The 15,544-nt window shown below is 36.0% G+C and overlaps 1 long non-coding RNA gene across 2 annotated transcripts; it reads right to left on the bottom strand.

Moving 5' to 3' along the window:
- Positions 1–331: 331 nt before the first annotated feature.
- On the bottom strand, positions 332–2,808 carry LOC124156139. Of its 2 annotated transcripts, none has more exons than XR_006864278.1 (2): positions 1,960–2,808; positions 332–1,278 (listed from the first exon to the last, which is right to left on the bottom strand). It is a non-coding gene; the product is annotated as an uncharacterized LOC124156139 (long non-coding RNA). The 2 variants fall into 2 exon arrangements; XR_006864277.1 differs by having other exon boundaries at positions 1,964–2,808.
- Positions 2,809–15,544: the final 12,736 nt, after the last annotated feature.

The following is a 15,544-nucleotide window of genomic DNA, read 5'->3' as shown; positions in this document are numbered from 1 at the left end:
ATAGGGGATTCAGTATCCAATAAGACCTGCAAGAATATCCTCAAAGCAATGCATATATACTTCATGCCCAATTCTAATTTCTTGTAATTAAATAGGGGAAGAAACACAATATAATTGTTACAAAAAATGTACTCTCCTATTAAAAAAAATTCTATAGCCTCTTGCTTAATCCTATTGGTTCAATCTACGACTCATCTTGGTTTCTAAAGGATGCTGTTATAAAATTAATGCTATTCTAATCCATTAGCTTTGTCACTATTATAGGTGAACATTTAAATTTATCTTATACAAGGTCAAGGTTATATAAAAAATAGTATCAGTAACATGCATCTTGGCATTGAATTGTCTTTATTTTCAAAGAAAAGTACAACACACAGTATCGTTGATGCACTGCAATAGAAATAACGTTTTTTAAGGAGTTGGTATACATCACATTCATGGATCACATTAATGTAAAGTTGAGAAAGTACAGCATATCATAGAAACATAAAATGTTGTATGCCATAATGGATTTATTATTGAATATTGAGTATTAACAACCATTATGGATGGAAAACCTATGATCCTCATTAATCACTTTCATAAAAGACAAATAATGCAAGCAATCATCAAATTTATGAGTAATTCCATTCCCATTGGCAGAAAGTAATCTCCGCTGCATACCATTGTGGACATACCTACACCTAAGTAGGGAAACCAAATAGAAAATGAAGCAGAAATGGTATAAGCTAAGGAAAAGTAAGAAAAAGTAGCAGTTGAAGGAGTAAAAACATTGCTTTTACCACATGGTGATTAATTTTGTCTACCATGGTCTCATTACAGCTAACCATTTTAAAGGTCTCACCTTGAACATGTTACACTGTAACGAAACCATGGTCAGACACAATAAATCACCATATGGAATTAATAAAGTTCTTATTCATTCATCTCCTATGATAAAGCATTTCCACCGAGTTACACCCACTACTATTAACTATAGTAGATAAACCTAGACCACACATGAAAGACTGTCATTCAGACTCCTGCTTATTGTACAGTGGGTGTGCCTTGGGAGGCTCAGTATGAAGAGGGCCAAAAAAAAATGTTTCAGCACATTTGAAGAGAAAAATTGGCTTGGACATCAAAACTGTTGGTATTGAAAACCAAAAACCAAAATTTGTCAACCAAACAACCACTGAACAGCATCCTTTGGATTAGTATTTTAAATGTTATGATTTAGTAGGGGTTGTCCAGAAGCCTCACCCAAATTTGAACCTGGGAGAATCTGGATGAGTCAATCTGAAAAATTAAAAATACAACAGTAACAGAAAAGCAAAATATCAAAACCTTCAGATTAAAAAATTGAACAGAAACCATTAAAATCAAAGCAAGGTAAGATGAGTCAAAATAATCTTATTCTAACATGCCTCCCAAGGCTATTCATAGCTATTTGAGGATCTATTGCTTTGGGGATATATTGCTATAGAACATAGCAGATATGCAATGGTTTCAATTTGTATAATCATGGATATATAATAATTATATTCTATTTTGGAAAACCAGTTAGGTAAGTCAATGTAAGAAGCTCATTAGGCTACTCATTGACACTTAAAATATCATTCAGCAGGTAATGGGTTACAATGTAAATTTCTAAAAAGTAATTGACCCTAGTTGCTTCAAAATAAAATATTATTAAATCACATGAACTCACCACTTGCATATTAATCAAATGATATACATATGTTATAATTTAAATAATCCCTTTAACACTACATGATTTTTTTGGAGATGCCACCATGGCAATGTGAGTTCCATCTATTACTTTGATTTTCATAGGGAATACATACATCACATATAACCAGTAAAAACCAACCACTTAATGCATGACGCATTCATACTTGCCTAAGAAATATAGCATTCAGTCTACTGCGTTCACTATTCACGGATGTTCATAAATTTTTATACCAAGTTAGTATATACCTACGCCAGCGCTATGATATTGAATTTGGGCTATGGTCCACGGTCACCCATCGTTAAATACATAGTCATTTATAGTTTTTGTCACCTCTTCCACACTCCGGCACAAAAAGCTTCTCTCCATGTTCATTTATGCATCATAAGCTATGTATGACACTTATTGTCCAACAGCATTGACGGTATGAGTAGCCAATACCTGTAATGAAATGAGTGTTTATCTTGAGGCAAAGTTGAACATTTGTCGACACACACGGTTACATGCGCGAGTGAGAAACAACCTTAATGTATTTTCATGGATATCTATTAGACTATTTTAAGTTAGAGATAAGCTAATATGTAATGAGGCCCATGTTACACAATTAAATACAAGATACCAATACTCGGAATTAGTAACATGTGTTTGTGCAATAAAACTATAGTAATGAACGTCCCGTCTACATAAACTAATGACCGAGGATATTTTTCGCAAAACTACCGTTCTAATACGAAAGATCAAAGCCAAACTTGAAGAACAATAAATAAACTTATCATAAATAGCGAAATACGGTAACGGAAGGACATTAGCACTGTTAAAATACTTTTAAACGAATTATTTAGGATGAACGGTAAAACAATTCAATTGCACTTATCGAGTCTGAGTAAATAATCATTCCAGCAAGGCACAATTTGCTTATCAACAACCAAAAGTCGGCTCTCCACCACATATCACTCCCTGCAGAAATGTTGAGAAAACAACAAGTGAACGTATTTATATTGTACGCGCTTTGCGTACGGCAGTATTTGTTTTGGGGGGAAATTCAAATACACCAATTTAAAATTAATGTTAATATGCCAGCACATCGCTTTTCGGAGTTCCTCATTACCTTTCTCTACATGAAACATGATCTTTTTTAATGATTTCTTAAACTTTCGCACTCCAACTTAGCAGAATAATGTTCTGAATTTATTAACATATTGCAAGTTAGAACAGCGGTAATAAAGTTAGGCTTATTCGCGTTTCACATCTTATTTAACGTTGGATCACCACCATAAATCGCTGTAAAATTTGTATGAATAAAAAAATATATATTCATGCATGAAACTTGTGTACTTACTTTGTTTACATTACTTACAGCTGATGTCCGTGAAGCTTCGGAGATGTATGGCGTCAATCAGATTTTGGGTTCAGCGTTCATTGAGGCGAAAAAGGTTTCTGAATTCCTTCTCACTCAGTTCAAAGGCGTCTCCTCTTCTCCTGAAATTACGCTGTGTTCTCTCCGCAGTTAAATCCTCGTCGCCAAAATTCTCATGCGCGTACATTAACATCATGAAATCCGCCATGTTGTTTACTTGGTATCCATCGTAGTCAATCCTTCGTAATCATCCCGACCGATAGCTACCGAGCCAGATAATTACGAAGGGTTTTTACGAGTGAAATTTTTACGAGTGATTCAAACACACCAAAATTCCGAATCGCTCGTAATTGTACCACGTGACTCCTTGGTTACGTGCTCGGAATAATTACGAGCGATTCAAACACAACCCCCCAGGATAGAGGCAACCTTCCCAGGCGGGACTGGAACCTGCGAACTTCGGTTTGGTAGGCGAGGACTTTACCCCGCCGCGCCGTCACTGAGGTCTGCGGTTCTTTTGTTATCCGCTGCCTTTTTCGAGATATCGGTCGTAATACGTCGATGTTCTTTAACGCTTCCCGTAGGGAGCTATTGGGTAAGGATGGTGGGCGTAGAGTTACGTACGGTGCACGCCTATGCAACTGCTACGAACGCTAGGCAGATATCTCCCTCTTTTGCTCTTCTGCGGGGGATTAGAGACAAGAATCGTTTCTCTGCGGAATTCAGTACCTTTTTTAGTGAGCGGCAATTAAACCGAAATTTTTCGTTTCCAAGTGATTAGCTAAATCAATATACCTTTGGTGCGTCAATAAATTTTTACCTCTTGTTTTTGTATCTATTAGCCAAGGTGTGATTTTGGGTCTGCCCTTGGCCCAGCTCTTTTATGCATTTAAATCTGAATCACCCGTCATTAAGGAAATAGGTAGACACATATATTCTCTTGTAGGAAATATAATGTAATCAGAACAAGCATGCTGGTTACCAAGAGTCAAAGATGTTATGCTTCTAGCGTTGTTGAAATTTGTAATTGATATAATAATAATATCGTTTATTTTCGTAGGCACTGGGGCCCATTAGAAAATATAAGTACAGCTTTCTACATTTCACATTGAGATAGATAAATATAAGACAAAAAGTAAATAAATATATATATATATATTTACAGTAAAATGTGAACAGTGCATATCGCCTAGCGCATGAAACAAAAACAATACAATATTTTCGACAAAAAAATAAATAATCGCACTTAGATATAACACACTAATTACAAAATTTAAGGTGACAAACAAAAGAATATATGAACAAGAAATATGAACATAAGAAAGTGAATATAAACAAAAGAAATTTAACTTGGGGTTAAGGAGGCATTCTTCAGAAACCCATATGTGCTATGTTTAAACCTATTGATATTTGTACTGCTTCTTATTTGGGCTGGGAGAGAGTTCCATATTCGTGAGGCGGTTACTATGAATGATTTGTTCATATGAGGCGTGTGATGTTTTGGAATATGGAGGTCAATGGTATGATTACGGGTAGGTATATTATGAACCTCAGATTTTATAACGAATTTCTCGTACAATTATGGCGGGTAACCGGTCGTTAAGACACTAAAGGCTAGATTTATTATGTGAAGGGTGCGACGCTCTTTATGCTTAAGCCAGTTAAGGTGGTTGTAATAGTTACTAATATGGTCCCATTTTTTTAAATTGTAAATAAATCTTACGGCTGAATTCATGGCCAATTGGAGTCTATTATTGTTTGCGTTCTCTTGGTTAGTGAATAAGGCTGTACAATAATCCAAGTGAGGGAAGACTAGTGTTTTAACTAAAGAAATTCGTATGTCGGGTGTAAGTATTTCTCTGGCCCTGAAAAGTTGATGTAGTGATCCCAAACATTTACGCCTCGCTTAATGGGTTTGAGGATTCCAGCTAAGAGTTCGATCGAATATGACTCCGAGGTTTTTTACCGTTTCCTCATAAGGTATATTGTGGCTACCGATTCTTATTTTTGGTAGATTTTCATGGTCTAATTGGGAAAAGAAGTAATTGCTCCCTATAATTATTGCTTTTGTTTTCTTGTCATTAAGAACCAAATGATTGGCCTGTCTGTAAGTTCCCAGTAGGACGTAGTGGACATCGCCTTGTCACGTTCAATTAAAACAGCTGCAAGCGTTCCCTGATTTTTGCATATTTTGATTCTAGTTACGAACTAAATGCCGTCAATAGTTCGATTGAAATATTTCAGGACTTCAAATATCACATAATTTTAGTTCTGTAGTATGAACTCAAGTATCTACTGGCATAATATATAAAAAACAAATGTTTTTATATTCCACACAGTAAAAAGGAGGAGGAAACTGTCCATTTGGTACAGAGCGGCAAGCTTATATATATACTTACTGTGTGCAATACAACAACGTTTATTTATGAATATCCCTAGTCACCGTTCCATGAAGTGAACTCTCTTACCATTGATTTTCTGCTGGTATACTTCGCTGGTGCTTCACCGTAAATTTTGAAACAATTTGAATCCTCCAGTAATTTTCGTCCATCCTCCTGCTATCTTCCAGCTTTAAACTATGTACCTCTCACTGTTACACCCTTGGCTATTTCTCCATTTTTTTCTCGGGCGCAATCAAAATTTTTGATTCTGTAAGTCCCCCCCTCGCTACCTCTCGCTTCCGCGTTTCCACTCCGTATCTCATCGGGCGGTTTACTTTTCACACTTCACCGTTCCACGTTTTAAGGTTTTAAATGAGAAGGGAGCCGTTGAATTGTCCCTCTGACCCCTCACTTGTTCTTCTGTAGTTCTCTCCCTTCCCGCCACTGTCGCTTGCACCGGTCTTTTTTTTTATTTCTCTTCTGAAGCTGGTGGGCTCGCACTTTGCAGAGATGAGGGAAAACTGCCGAATCAATCGTGTGCTCCATGAGTTTTTTTTCCCTTTTTGTACATTTTTATCGTTCCTCTTCATTCGACTCCATTATTAAAATAGTTCGCAAAAACTGATTCAATCTCTCTCTTTTGCCTTCTCTGTTTCCATTTATAGCTTTCTTTCTCTCTCAAAACGGGAGAACTTATCAGGATATTTTGTTCTCACTGCACGCTTTATCATTCTTTTTTTACAAATTTTTAGCCCAGTTCTGCGCTTTCAGAAAAGTTTTCCATCGGCATCATCATCACCATCGCATCGTAAAAATATTCAGTGGTCCGTGTTAGTTGAAGATTTATTATTATCATTGTTATTTTATTTATTTATTTATGTATTTATTCATTTTTGAAAAACGATTGCGCTACCTTTTGCGTCTGGCCTATCCAAAATTCGCACTTTATCAAATTTTTTGGTTCGGGAAAGGCGAGCGAGTTGTGAACGCGTCTCTTGGAAGTTCATATTCATTAAACCGTGAGTTTGGGAGAGTCGGTTATTTCTAGGAGGACGTGACTAATTGGAAAGAGTTTTAATTTCAGCGCTGGATATGAGGCTTCCATTACGCGATGCAATATGTCAGGATGGCCCGCGGCCAAGTTATTTCCATAAATTTTAAATTTTATGCATTTGCAGCGTTTGCAAGCGTGGAGAAATGTATTTAAAAGCCTTTTTCCAAGCTATAATCTAGTACTCGCCAACAATTAGTCCTGTGCTGACTGTTTCATGTAACTCAGGTATTCATTATGCCTACGGTATGGATTACCATGCAAACGTAGCCTTTCTCTTTATATGCAATAGATAATTATAGCATAAATCTATGTGTTGAAATTTTTTAATGAGCATTGAATGATTGCCTAGTTGAAGTTCAAACAAATGGTTATTTATTTATTATTATAAGTACATATTTATGCAATTGACAGTAGTTGGAAAAGAAAACTACGACAGTAATGCGAAAAAAAGCCCTGTATCTGCACTTCTCTTGAGGTGTTGTACGTATTGATATAATTTACAGCTAATACGCAACATGGTTTCAAAAAATATTTCATAATTGATATTTCTACGTTTTTATCATATGAGCCATAAAACCCAGAACTGACGTATAAATAAATTTGCACTTCATTCAAGCATACAATCGATTGAGTAAGGACTGCGAAGATACCATCACTTAACTAAGGTACTGACTGTAATAATTCTAATAAATTGGCATTTGTATTAGCAATGGGTCTTCTTGGTATCCGTATCTTTTTTTATTTTTGCCGGTTTGAAAAAGTTTAAATGATTCCTCTTGGGGATGTTATCCATTCTTAAAACAAGATATTAACGCTTCGCGGAGAATATCTTGAAGGAAAAAGGCACGATTTTTCGAAGGACCAGTAGTGAATAGGGCAATACTGTAAGTACTTCTCTTTTATCAGTCCAGAATCAACAAGAATTATTTTGCTAAGTTTTAAAAAGTAGCCTCATTTTAATTTTTCCGTGAGAATTTCAGATTTTTAAAATGTATTTTACTGTGCCATTTTTCACGTAAATGGAAGTGTTAATATCCCTTTGTAATATTATCCATAGTTATTTCATTTAACCCTCCGGAATGTGATACTTTTGCTTCGTATGCACGCGGTGTGAGCCCCTCAGGCTCAACGCGAGTGCTCGCGTTACATTTTTGATTCTCACCCTTAGCCTATTATTTTTCTCTGATTGCCTGTATAGACACAATGTAGGCTGTTATGGATAACCTCTAACACTATACTCCTAGTAAAGGTTCTTTTTCTGCCAAATCGGCTTGATATTTTGAAATTCAAAACTATTTACATGGGAGTATGTCTGAGAAGCCACTGTTGCTCTTCCTACTGTAATTACAAGCGTGCTATAGTTGACACAAGGTAAGCTACTTGTATTGATTTCACACAATACTATAAGTTACGGCTCGTTATAATTACACCTCTTTTCGAAAACTGTATTCACTTCGCCACTCGGCGGCCATAAAATTCGAAGGACACGGTCATTCTGATCTGACTAGAGTGTGCAGAGATATTGGAGGTGCTCTTCTTGCTGAAGTTTCAACTGCGCCAGTTCCGCCACAAAACACGAGTATTCTGTTTCAGCATGCTGGCAGTGATTTTTTGCTTGCGATAATTATAGAAAATACAAATAATAACAGCAAAGAAGACAAAAAATGATAGGATAGCTGATTTCATGAGATATTTGAAAAATTTGACGATCGTAAAAGTTCTTACATTATTGGTGAATACACAACCATTTATGAGAAAATTGTGAATTTTCGAGGTCTTTTCGCATTCCAGCGATAAATCCGAAGTAGGCCCAACAAATACGGGATAAAAAATTTTGCTCTGCTAGGTAGTTGCTAGAATATTTTATACTTAGAACTTAAAAGTGTATGCTGGTATGATGGATCGTTTTCGGTAAACAACAGCCCTTCTGATATCGTGAAGAGGTTATACTCCCTATAAGCAGTACTGGTAGAAATATTTCGATTGACAATTTATTTGCCAGTTTTTGTTTAGTAAATGAACTCTTGAAATTCCGACTTGCCGTGATTGGAACAAATCGGAAAAATAAGCGGGAATTGCCTACTTTTTTCGTTAAAACCAAAAAATAAGAAATCCAGTTCATTTAATTTCTGCAAGAACTTTTTTTTGCGTCATACACTCCAAGAAAGAATAAATTTGTGTTTATGATATCAACCATGAACTATAACAAAAAATAATGGATGTAGTGGAGATGAAAGAAAGCCAGAAATGATACCTTTTTATGACATGACAAAATCGGGAGTAGATGCACTAGATCAGTTATACATGGCATACAAATGTATCAAGAAATGCACGGCGTTGTCCTATGCCAAGTATTTACGTTATGCTTAATATTGCTGTGGTAAATTCCTACATTTTTATTTACCTCGCAAACAAAAACTTAGAAGTGAAATCTCGGAGAGCGTTATTTAGGCAATTGTCAGCTGCGCTCGTAGATGAACACGCGTAAAGAAGGGGAACCATAAAAACACTCCCCAAAGAGTTAGGGCTAATTATAATACGAGCCAATCAAGACTAACAGAATAGATTAATCAAAGGCAACTAAAAGCAGGAACCCAAAGTTCACTGGAATTTGAAAAATGTGTGCAGAGTGTGGATACACGAAAAATATATTTACCGGGTATGTCCGCGAAAATAGTGGAAAGTGTATTTGTCTCGAGCATACACATTTATTGTATGGTGCATGCTTGCAGAATAATGATTTTCCCTTATAATATTCTTTCTGTCCTAATATTAACACTGTGTAGTGGTTTTACGAGTCAATAAATCAATAACTAGTAAAGGTAATCTATTTTATATCACACTCGATATGAAGATATAATTACATATTTTATCAGACGTAAATGGACTTGATTTTCATGAAATGGACCATTTCAGAATTATTAGTTTGATTTAAACAAAAGAAGAGGAAAAATAATTGACATTAATAGGTGAGGACTTGAAAAAGAAAATTGAGCCTGACAGGCTCAGCGCGAGTCCTGCAGGGTTAACGATACTTATTTTGTGAATGTAGCTGGGCTAACGATAGGTATCCTTTGATCTAAGATGACTTTGATGCGTCTTCTTGCGGATTTTGATATTGGGTTGGAGTGCGTGGTGATCCTTGTGAAGGTGCCCCAGGAGTAGATGTGGTTATTTCGTCGGAAAATTGTGGCCTGTGTTGGCCTTCTCAAAAGAGAAGAACGGGACATGTAGAGAGAAGATGACGAGGGATGGATAGATCAATAGGGTCTCCTTTAATGCCCATGATCAACGTTAGTGGATGCTAAATGAAGCTTTAAGGTCATGCCATCTCTTTTGTTGGAGGGCATATAACCTCCTCCTTTTCAGAAAAAATACAAACGAGTTAATAGGACTTAATATATTTTATCTTTAGACAAAGGGTCATTAGAATTATGATTAACTTGGATGTTTTTAGATTCCATGGTAGTTCAGAATAAAAATTGAATTTTGGGTAATTAGCTAACTTACTGCCGAAAGGAGACTCTTCGAATGTCTTTCATTTTTCGTGTTTAATTTTTTCTGCTTCTTGAGACCTTCGCGACTCAACCTAAAGGTCCTCAATCCTTTCGAATGTAAGTTGATGATGTCATAAACTCTATTCAAACGGTCACCACTTCACCGCTGCTCCTCGGCCTCGTGAATGAGCCGCGTGTGCTTCGTACTCGTTAACACTATGGGGATAGATTTCTTCCCTCAATTAAAAGTTCCTAGACACATAACCTCTTTTCGGAAAATAAATACGAGCAAATTAAAATTATAACATTGTTTAAATTATCTCAAACGGTTTTTTTTTGGGATTCCTTGGTATTTCGGTAGAGAAATTGAATTTTAATTTTAAACTACTGAAAACCTTAATTTCATGCTACCAAAAGGAAATCTTTCAGGTGTCTTTCTTTGTTCATATCTTTTGGAAAAATATTGGTTGATATATATTGTATTTACTGGTGTTTTAGGTGATTAATGAGTGCCCTATTGGGCGATTTTTATCTTTTATATATAATTAAACCGTAAAATTCCATCTATTCTTATATCAATTCTCCTAGAAGGAGCCTTAGGGTGGAATAGAGGGGTCAGGAGCTTGATTAGTATTTCTTACTAGCGGAAGGGGGGAGTCATTCAATTGCTTGCATTAAAAAGGAAGGTCTTATACTTTTTAAAGAAGAATGGAGGTCTGTTTATGAGGAGCGTATTATTTATCTTCGGGCGCTTTTGGTTTCTTTCGTGTGTTTAAAAATTATATCTTCTAAATTGAATACACCAGTGGTTGCGAGTCATCTGAAGGATAGTATTTCATTGCTAGTTAAAAATATTTGAAAACTCGAAAAAAAAAGTCAGCAAGTGATTTCAAAGGTTTTTTCCAATGCTAATAATCGTTAACAAGGGGAGTGGAGTAAATAATAACGAAAACTGAGAATGCGTAATATTATAACGTTCTCCTACTTATTATGAAAATCTGTCTAGCTTTTTTCCGTATTTCTTTCTTCTGTTTTCATTTTTATTAAGCGGTGGGTGGAGCGTTGCTTCATCATTGGGACGGTTCACAAGCCACATGTCACTTGCTGATATTCTTATGACGATTTGTAGTAATGTAGGTTACCTTGTTTTCCATGGTGAGAAAATGATTGATCGACGCCACCTAAATATCCTTGACGTAGTTTTTGAAATTATTATACACATTTTGTCAAATTTTTCGACGTCATTATGCTAACATAATTTTTAAGCTGAGAGCAGTGGATGAGAATGAATCTCTGCAACATTTTGCCGCTGCGTTGCGAACTTGTAGCTCAAAATTTGCAAATCACCGGTACCTTCATCCAAGAGTTCTGCGAAATACTCGACCTAAATCCGAGAGCTTCGCGGTGGAAGTAAATTAAAATTGGCTGCGGAGATGGTGCTTCGTAGAAACCAAGTCTTCCAGGTCCCGCAGATGGATGGTTTTCCGAGAATAACTCAGGAGATCCAAAATCGAAAAACTTTTGCTGTTTTTATTGCAATTAATTCCGATTCTACACTTTGCGTTTGGTCAAACAGAATTCGTTATTCTCCGTCTTCCAGCCAATGAAATCTCTCGTTTGCGGTTTGCGGTGTTTTCGTTGCGTTGGTTTCTGGGAACTTGCGGAAGGAGAAATGGAACTTCGGAACTTTGATTAATCTTCAAGTGACTCTTAAATTATTCCCCACAGTAAACCTTTCATTTGCGTGCATAGCTCTTAAGATTTTTAGGTACTTCTCATCCGGAGAATGCACGCATCATTTCTCTTAGAATGTTTCTGCGAAAGTTTTAAAGCCTGAGTTTGGATTTTACTTGGAATGGAACTTTGGTCTTACTCCGGAGTTTGGTGCTGTCTCATGGAATTTTGGGAAAGGGCATTTGGTTTCTGATGAATCGTTTTATTTCCCTTTCAAGATTCGGGAATTGTTTGCATTTGTCTTTGATTGATGGATTTGGGCAACGAAAGTTTTCACATGCGATATTATGAGCTTTTACTTTTTTTGCTGCCAGTACGTGAATGTTGGTGACCTAATCGTTAGTTTTATGTGTTATAGATACATATAATTGTGTATCTACTAGATATTCCGAAGTAATTTTGTATTTAGTAAATTTTCATCGTTTATTTGTTATTTATTTTGCATGATTTCAAGTTTGTTCTAACTCAGATCGCAGTTTATTGCACAAATATGGTTTTTCCCAGCATATATCCATGCCATAATTCTTATCCTCCTTTCGCATAAATCTTTTCATTCTTTCTGCCGTTTCCATTATCTATCCGTTTATCGTCAGTGCTGTCAGTAATATGTTTCTTGGGCTTTCAAAATTTTCTTTTGCTTTTTAGATTATTACACACGATATTTTTCCCATGCTACCTTTATTTAACCTCCTTTCCTGTTTTAATTTCATGATTTCATTTATTTTTTAACTTCCGTCTGTAATAATGACAGGTAATCGTGAATTTTACAAAAAATGCCATCATCACCAATGTCCTATATTGTGGAATATAGTCCTTTGAAATTTATTCTTCTAAATGACTTAAGTATGACCTTCCTTCTCCCTTTGCGTACCTTAGTATGCTTTGGATGGAATAAAGAAATTGGAGGCTTTCTCGAAATGTTTGCTGTGAATTCCCGTGTTGAAATACTTAGTTCTTTATGTCTATGTTTTCTCTTCTTGGAATTTATGGCCATATTTACTCTCGCTGCCTATGAGATAAATAATATGTACGTCCAAATCAAGGCATTAACTTATCTTTTTTTTATCGGGAATGCATACATTTAACTTATATTAGAAGTGTAAGCCACAAGTTTGATAATAGCATGAATGGACGTTGGAAGTAATTATATATACTTAAACTTTAAATGATTGGAATATTTTTCTCTCCGTAAGTTGCATCAATTTGAAATTTCCTTCCCTTAGTCGTTGGAGGGAATTGACACTGATTGCTGACCTGTAAGTTCCAAGCGTTCTATTTGAAAAAAAAAATTCGTTCTTCTTTATCCCTCAGTATTAAAATAACGCGTTGTAAACCATTTCAAATATTTAAAAATTGCTCGACAATCTGTATTAATAAATGCACTTCCTAATTATCCCTTCTACGCTTGCTCAATTACATATAAGTGGTTTCATAAAAAAACGGAAATAAACCTCAATATTGCATGAAGATCACGTTTAAAATAAAAATTATGCACGTCTACGGATTGATTATTGGATTTATAGCATGTAAAAGCTCTAATTGAAGTCTAACCGTCTCATTTTTTCGTGTAAATGACGCACAAGTTGCTTCAAATAGATGGAAAAAAAAACATTGAAGGGGCTCATTTTCTTGATAATTTCGCATTAGCCCGCCACGATTTTCATTGAATATGAAGTAATTAGCTATACGGTTTTGGCAGGTAAATGTTAAATAAAATGCTCCAGAACTGTAACTTGTTACGGCTTTTGGAGCATTATATTTAACACTGAACGATTTTCATTACTTAACGTCCAAGGCGATGTAAGTCGGACATGTTATGTGCTTATAACATCGCATTTAAGTAGGTTTACTTGAGTCGATTCGCGACGTTGACGATAAAGAGATAACCGGGAAAAACAACAACAATTAGTGCTGGAAACGGAGATATGTGTTCGATATCATGTAATCTATCGAATTATAACTTTTCAATGCTGATAGTCGCGCATCTAAAAATGTATGTATTGTAAAAATTGGGAATAAATTCCCAGCGCTTATCGCCGTGCTGTGGACAGTTTTGAAAACATTGAAAAGCGTGTGAAGTAGACTGAAGAAGCTATCAAACGTCTAGAGGGCGGACTCGGGCCTCCTCCATCTAGCCCCCTTGGATATTTCCATAAGCACGACGGTGCGCTGTCTTTTCTCTCCTGCTCCATCATCTGTATTTCCCCCTTTTCTATTTCCGCACTCGTCGCGGTTATTTGGCGTTCGATTTTTTTCAGTTTTTTCTTCCTTGGGTCTTGCGTCCGCTGTGCGTGCATTAGGCGAGTTGCGCTCTGCGGGCGTTGAAGTGCATACTGTGGGCGCACGGCGTCGAGATAGGCGTTTCTTCCCTTCAATACACTGTAGTGGCGCGACGGTGTGAGCTGATTCTCACTGGAGGCCTTTTATGAAGAAGAGAGAGATGAAGGATGTGGACTTTCTAGTGGGGAGGAGAGAATAGGGTCACTGAGACTTCAAAATAACTATTCTTTAAAAATAGCTCTTTACGTGGAAGCGAATGATAAGTTAGGACGAAAGATAAATCTTTCTTATTTAGTCGGACTCTTTCTAGTTTTAAATGATAATTTACAAAAGTTTCCCTTCGACCTTGCATGAGTTGTTGACGTTGTTAGAGATCTTCCTCATGTACCTCACATGTGACTTTTCATTTCGGAGTGGAATCGATGACAATGCTGTAAAAAATAACTAACCACGCCAGGTCCATTCAAAATGCCAATGAGTGGCGGGGAAGGGGCGTTTATGTCGTCACTTGACGCGTTCGTGAAGTCATCAACTTATCAGCAGGAGACCATTGATTTTTTGCAAAATTAGCTCGACAAATAGGCGATTCAACGGGTTGATAAAAGGAAAACATGCGTTCTTTATTTTTAACATTCTATCACATTTACAACGATATACAATTGGTAAACTGATGCGCTTTCACATATTTTGAGTACCTTATGAACAATTAGAGGTGAATATAAAAATACTCATGCATATTTTTTCCAGTATTCACTTGCCTTTACGCCTACTGTTCAGCTATGGGACCATTCCTACAAAGAAATGCAAATTACAAGGCTCCCTTGATTTTAAGAGAGCTAATATAGCTGTAGAAGAGTGAATTCATGATTAATGAATACAAATTTACTTTCCTTTTACATTTACCCCAGCCATTATTGATTTTTTTCACCCATATGTTCACGTTGAAAAATAAGATTTAGCCTAACATTTTGTATATTACGATCTATCAAAATAGAAAACTCGCTCTATTAAAAGTACCTAATTCTCTAATTTTGTTTTCAGAATCGCTTAGAAAGGTACTACATGCAATCATTTGCCCCAGAATCCTATTTCAATTCGTTTATCCATTCGCTAGAACGTTTGACTTTCATCATGCCCCCTAAAACGAATTAAAAATGATATTTTAAGGGTGCTGAAATAAAACGACTCGTTGCGAGCATGTCTGCAGAAATTGAGAGGTTTTAAAAGTAGATTGCGGATGCAGTTTGTGAATGTCTCAATTTTTTATAGCTGATATACTTTTCATCAAAATTTTTTATGATATCCAATATTCACTAGATGGGTAAGAATGCGAGAACAGAAGTCATCTTTCAATGAATAAAAAAGCTTTGAATGCTGTATTATGTTTTTAATTTCACGTAATATTGTGATTATATTCATGAAGCTATCTCTCCTGGTAATTGAGCTTACTTAATGCCAGCGTTTTTATTAATTTAACCAATTTTTAAAGTGTCGTTTTTGGCCCAGGAGAAATTTCAGACTTAGCAACTT

The sequence above is a fragment of the Ischnura elegans genome, chromosome 3 (genome assembly GCF_921293095.1).
Source record: "Ischnura elegans chromosome 3, ioIscEleg1.1, whole genome shotgun sequence".
Lineage (NCBI taxonomy): Eukaryota > Metazoa > Arthropoda > Insecta > Odonata > Coenagrionidae > Ischnura > Ischnura elegans.
The sequence above is the reverse complement of the archived record's forward strand: the minus strand, read 5'-3'. Positions and strand labels throughout refer to the sequence as shown.